The sequence below is a fragment of the Lemur catta genome, chromosome 19 (genome assembly GCF_020740605.2).
Source record: "Lemur catta isolate mLemCat1 chromosome 19, mLemCat1.pri, whole genome shotgun sequence".
NCBI lineage: Eukaryota > Metazoa > Chordata > Mammalia > Primates > Lemuridae > Lemur > Lemur catta.
Window position 1 is genome coordinate 17,741,203 of NC_059146.1, and position 6,979 is coordinate 17,748,181.

The 6,979-nt window shown below is 39.3% G+C and overlaps 1 pseudogene; it reads right to left on the reverse strand.

The window, feature by feature from the left end:
- Nucleotides 1-6,271: 6,271 nt before the first annotated feature.
- Nucleotides 6,272-6,779, reverse strand: LOC123624756 (annotated as a pseudogene).
- Nucleotides 6,780-6,979: the final 200 nt, after the last annotated feature.

Sequence of the window (6,979 nt, forward strand, 5' to 3'; positions counted from 1 at the left end):
TTTGATTTTTCCTTACTGATTTGCTTGAGTTCTTTGTAGATTCTGGTTATTAGCCCTTTATTGGATGTATAGCTTGAAAATATTTTCTCTCCTTCTGTAGGTTGTCTGCTCTAATGATTATTTCCTTATATACAATAGATCTTAAAGAAATATTCCCCCTGAGATTTTGTACCCTTCAACTAACATCTCCCCATTCCCTGCCTGCCCCAACCCAGCCTCTGTAACCACCAATCTATTCTGTTTCTATGAGTTTCATTGTTTTATGTTCCACATATGAGAACATGTGGTATAGTATTTGTCTTTCTGAGCCAATTTAACTTAGTGTAATGTTCTCTGATTCTATCCAGATTGTCAAAAATCACAGAATTTCCCTTTTTAAGGCTGAATAGTATTCCAGCGTGTGTGTGTGTGTGTGTGTGTGTGTGTGTCTGTCTGTCTGTCTGTCTGTCTGTCTCACATTTTCTTTATCTATTCATCTGCTGATGGACATTTATGTTGGTTCCACAACTTGGCTATTGTGAGTAGTGCTACAATGAACACAGAAGTGCAGACATCTCTTTGACAAACTGATTTCAAATTTTGGGGGTAAATACTTAGAAGTGGGATTGCTAGATTATATGGTAATCCTATTCTTGGTTTTTTGAGGGATCTCTATAATGGCTGTACTAATTTACATTCCCATCAACAGTGTACAAGGGTTCCCTTTTCTTCGCATCCTTATACTTATTTTTCGTCTTTTTAATAATAGCCATTTTGACAGGTGTGAGATAATATCTCATTGTGGCTTTAATTTACATTTCCCTACTGATTAGCAATGTTGAGCATTTTTTCATATACTGTCATCCGTTGGTATACTGGGTGGGGATTGGTTGCATATACCATATGCCAAAATCCCCCACATATACTAAAATCTGTGCATACTCAAGTTCTTTAGTCAGCCCTGTGAGACCCGCCTATATGGAAAGTCAGCCCTCCTTATATACGCAGGTTTTGTACCCTACAAATACTAATCTATGCTTGGTTGAAAAAGAGGCCGGGCGTGTGGCTCACACCTATAATCCTAGCACTCTGGGAGGCCGAGGCGGGTGGATTGTTTGAGCTCAGGAGTTCGAGACCAGCCTGAGCAAGAGCGAGACCCCATCTCTACTAAAAATAGAAATAAATTATATGGACAGGTAAAATACATATAGAAAAATTAGCCGGGCATGGTGGTGCATGCCTGTACTCCCAGCTACTCGGGAGGCTGAGGCAGGAGGATTGCCTGAGCCCAGGAGTCTGAGGTTGCTGTGAGCAAGGCTGACGCCACAGCACTCTAGCCCGGGCAACAGAGTAAGACTCTGTCTCAAAAAAAAAAAAAAGAAATCTGCATATAAGTGGGCCCATGCAGTTTAAACTGGTGTTGCTCAATGGTGAACCATATTTGTTGGCCATTCATATGTCACCTTTTGAGAAATATATGACCCAGCAATTCTACTAAGTATATACTCAACAAAAATGACTACATATGCACCCTAAAGGTACAACAGTGTTCATAACAGCATTTTCATAATAGCTCCAAACTGGAAAGAAATAGTAGAAACACAGTAGAATGACTAAATTGTGGCATTCACACAAAGGAGTACTTAGTAGCAAAGAAAAGAAACTCCTGCTATGTGCTACATGGGTGAGCTTCACAAATATAATATTAAGGGAAAAGAGACAGAAGTAAGAAAAACATATAATGTATTATGCCACTTAAATGAAGTTCAAAAGTAAGCAACACTAAAAGATGATGCCCAGTGTCAGGATAATGATTAGCCTTGGGGGGGAGGTGTGTATAATATTGGGAGAATGGGGTATTACTAATGTTCTATTTCTTGATCCAAGTATATTCATTGAGCTCTACACTTATATTTTATGCGGTTTTGTGTGAAGTAGGTGAATTACACTTTAGTAGAATATTTAAAGACAATGTACTTCTTTCTTAAAAAGAAGTTAGTAGTAATTATATAAAGACTGTACCCAAAGAAGCTGATTTAACATATGCACCTTCAGAAATTAGTGCTAATATATGCTCCAGTAACGCATAACTTTTCATTTAGAGCAAACTTCTAAATTAATTCACTCAAGCGTTCCCTGTATGTACAAAAATGAAGTGAGAACTATCTGTGTTGGCTCCACTAGCAGAACTTCTTCATGTGCTAAATGATGCCAATTTTATATCAAAGTCTTTGGATGTTTCAAAGAGAAAGTTAGGTTATGTCCAATGATAGCTCATTGTTTTCATCTGCGGCAAGGAATCGAGATTGGAAATTCATCCTGACAAAAGTGAAACAGCTCTCATAATTATGAATGCTATTGTAAATTTAGTTTAAAATTTCAGCACTGAAGATAAATTTACCAGGTTTTTGTAGTTTTAATATTTCGGTTTAATGTACAAAAGTTGTGATATTTTATTGCAAACAGTTTTAAAATAGAGCTATTTCATAGTTCTACCAACATAACAAAACCAATGTTCCCTAGTGATAAATAACTTTTAAAATATATAAAATTAGAAAATTTTAACCTCTCCCTCTCAAAACTGTCCCAGTTAAGTTCTATGTTAGATATATGGTCTTCATATCCATGACAAATAGCTAAATCATCCAATTAATCCTTCCTTTCTGCAGTAAGCCAACTCCAACACTGCTCCCCTCCCTACTCCAGACAGAATGAATCACTCAAAACTGTATGTTATGTTAAATCTGTCTGAGGTCAGGGTGGTTGAAAGAACATTTAAACTTCCACGGCTTTGCTTGTGCTCTTCCCAATTTGAAAAGCACAGCCCGTTTGCAAAACTACTCTATCAGGTGCTGGCAGGATGCAGGGTGAAGGGGTGGGAAGGAGGTAAGGCTGGAAAACAAAATCTTTCAAAATATGGCCCCAGCCAAAAAGTTGGAAGTTCATCCTCTAGTCAATGGAAAAATTTCTAAAACAGCTTCCACAGGAGGAAGTGACATCATCCCACTTGTGCTTTTAGGAAAATGACAACTGCAAGGGACAGATTGACAACGGCAAAGACTAGAAGCAAGGAGATAAGTTGGTTTAGCTCAGCAACTGTCACCTGCATTTTTTTTTTTTTTTTGAGACAGAGTCTCGCTTTGTTGCCCAGGCTAGAATGAGTGCCGTGGCGTCAGCCTAGCTCACAGCAACCTCAGACTCCTCGGCTTAAGCGATCCTCCTGCCTCAGCCTCGCGAGTAGCTGGGACTACAGGCATGCGCCACTATGCCCGGCTAATTTTTTCTATATAGATTTTTAGTTGGCCATATAATTTCTTTCTATTTTTAGTAGAGATGGGGTCTCCCTCTTGCTCAGGCTGGTCTCGAACTCCTGACTTCAAGCAATCCACCCACCTCGGCCTCCCAGAGTGCTAGGATTACAGGCGTGAGCCACCGTGCCTGGCCTTGTCATCTGCATTTTTGAAAAAAACTTCTCAAGGAAATCATAGAAGGGGTAAAGAATAGAGGAAGAGATGTTTTTCAGATATAATTAAGAGGACTTGAGGCTGGGGGTGCGGTGGCTCATGTCTGTAATCCCAGCACTTTGGGAGGCCAAGGTGGGAGGATCGTTTGAGCTCAGGAGTTCAAGACCAGCCTGGGCAACATAGCGAGACCCTGTCTCTTAAACGGGGGAACAAAAACCCTCCAATTCCTTAAAAAAGAAAAGAAAGGAGGATTTGATGACTGATAGGTAACAGGATTAATTGAAAAGCAATTGGAAAAGCAAATGTAATGCACCTAGCTCAAGGCCTGGCACATAGCAGGCATCCAATAAATATTTATTTCCCTGCCTCTTGAAAGTACATATGCTTTACATTGAGTGTGCTTTTTCTGTTACTTCGTTGGTGGACTAACCATGGGTTTTTTTTAAACTAAACAATGTCATCTGGGAAAAAATTTTAAACACAATAGAAACAATCACTTTGGAAGACTTTTAACATTTGGCAAAATTTGGCAATCTTGAATAAAGTCGAAGATACTCATACCCCAAGACGCTGCAAATTCACTTAGGGCTATAACTCCTAGAAAAATTTTCATACATAGGAGGGTTATATGCATAAGGATGTTCACTGAAGCATGGTCTATAATTGCAGAAAACTGGAACAACCCAAAATGTCTATCACGAAGACAATGAATTAATGAGTTGCAGAAAATGTATATAATGGCAGGCTACATAGCATTTACCAGCATGGATAAATCCCAAAACAGTTGCAGATAGGGGTGTGTAGTATGATATCATTTAAATTAAGGTTTAAAACCTGTTAAATAATATCTAATAAATAAGAGTCCTGTGTACAAGAGGAGTGCACAGGTATTAATTATGTTCAACATTTAATTTCTTTGAAAAAAAATGTAAGCAAGTGTGGAATAATGTTAGGATTTAATAGAGGTACACACACTGGTGTTCATTACAAGATTATTCTTATTCATGTGTTTGAAATATTTTGCAATTAAGTAAGAAAAACGCAGTAGAATAGTCAAATGTCTACTGTTCTCTAAACTCCAGAAAAACATCGTGCCCAGTACTGGCTTTAAGACAGAGACGGTCACATCTTTAATACCGAATGATCTCCAGAGAAACAGCAACCACCTCAATGCACTAGACAGTTCTGAGAAATGGGTGCTTGTTTGGCTCTAACCTTGAACAATTCAGTAATAATTTTGTAACCTTGAGCAATATTTTTTTACTCTTGTCTTCAATTCCTTCACTTCTAGAGATCCAATCAATACAGCTAAGGTAACAGCTCAAATCTTATGGTGAATATTAAAAATAATAACAAGGGTAGCACTGATGTATCACTGTACCAGAGACTCTGGTATGCACTTTAATTAGGAGGATTAAATGGGACAGTGCATTCACATCCTGTTATTATCCCTAATCTATACGTCAGGAAACTGGGGCTTAAAGAGGTTAAATAACTTGCCACTGACACACACAGCAGGGATTTTAACCCAGATACATCTGTCATTTTCTGACTCCAAAGCCCATGCATGAGCTTAACCAGACCCAAGGACTCTGGCTAGGTCAGATTGATACTATTAGTGAGTATCCCTCTTACTGTTCTGAGTGGGATGGCAATATAACTTATCCTGCAAACCAAGACACTTTGGGAGTAAAAGGGGGTACTAATAATTACTCCAGAACCACAAGCATAAACCAGGCTGTCCCAGGCAAACTGGAACACATGGTCACCATAGCTCCGACTCTCTAGCAAACACATTCCACCAGGCTTTTCAGATATATCATACAAGCACAGTGCTTTTCTAGTAGTAAACAAACAGATTCATTTAGATTCCCAATCTAAAGTTCTGTTGTTGCATTAGTACCAGAAGTCCTCCTCACCCAGCTGGCAGAAATGGATGGCTAAGTGGTGGCTTCCGATGGTGTCTGCATACACAGCTGTTGCCAACAGAGGGACACAGCAGCTGCTCCAAAGTCCTTCCAGGGTTTATCCCTCATTGCCCTATTCACATTCTGGAACACAGTTTCTATTTCCTCCCTTGCTCAAAGCATTTAGAAAAATCCTGTCTGCAAAGAAGCATTCACTCTTGGAAGCCTTTGATTATAAGAATGGGATGATGTTGCCCTCTGGTGTTACCAAGGACACAGCAAGCAGCTGCACCAACTTGGTCAGGCCAAGGGTGAAGACCAGGAAAAGCAGAACCCTAGCCCTTACCAAGCAAGTGTATTACCACATCTGCCTAATCCTTAAGCTTTGCAAGTCCATTCTTATAGTCCTCATTTTTATAAATAAGAAAACTGCTCAGAGATTGAATAATTTATTTGAGGTCACACAGCAAAGAAATGGATTAAAATTAGAACCCAAATCTATCTAGCATTAAAGCCCATGTTCTTTCCCTTTATCATTCCGTAGGCCATATAGAAACTGGGTCTTCAACTATTCAAAATATATTTAACATCCATTTCCTGTCAGAAATTGAACATGATAGGTTGTCTTATTTCATAAAGAAACCTTAGAGTACTTTACAATGAAGTATATGTGTGTATGAGAGAGAAAGAGAACAATCTTATGGTGCCTATGCTTATGTGATTTCTTTCTGTTTTAATGCCCTCCTAAGTCTTTTGTAATATTTCCTTCATTCGTCATAAAATTTCAATGTTTTCTTCACCAATCTTTGTCTCTCTCTTACTTTTGATTCTCCTACTACTTCCTCTGTATCAATTTTCTTTTTTTTTTTTTTAAAGGTGAAAAGATAATATATTTAGAATTGGCGAATTGGCCAGTTGGACTGTTGGACTCGGTTTAGATGATCCCAATTTTGTTGGCAACGTCCAAAGCATCGTAATCGGGAGCCAGTCGAACATATGCCTTCTTCTCTCCATCAGGCCTGATCAGGGTGTTGACTTTGGCCACATCAATGTCGTAGAGCTTCTTCACAGCCTGTTTGATCTGGTGCTTATTGGCTTTGACATCCACAATGAACACAAGTGTGTTGTTGTCTTCTATCTTCTTCATGGCAGACTCAGTTGTCAAGGGGAACTTGATGATGGCATAGTGATCAAGCTTGTTTCTCCTGGGGGCGCTCTTCCGAGGATATTTGGGCTGCCTCCGGAGCCTCAGTGTCTTTGGCCGCCGGAAGGTGGGTGATATACGGATCTTCTTTTTTTTTTGTGGCTGTGGACGCCTTTTAGCACTGCCTTCTTGGCCTTCAAAGCCTTTGCTTTGGCTTCGGCTTTGGGAGGGGCAGGAGCTTCCTTCTTCGCTTTCGGCACCATCTTGTGAAAAAGTGTATCAATTTTCTTAGTCACCTTGTGTTACAGGCTTATCTAAGTCTTCTGTTCACCACCCTTGTCTTATATAATAAACTACCTGGGAGCTGAGAATATGTCTTTCTTTAATTTCAAACCTCTATTCCATAATACCTCTCATAGTGCTTCTTCATCAAGAACAGACCCTCAAGGCATTTGCAGAATTTGGACTGCAATAGATGTAAGCCA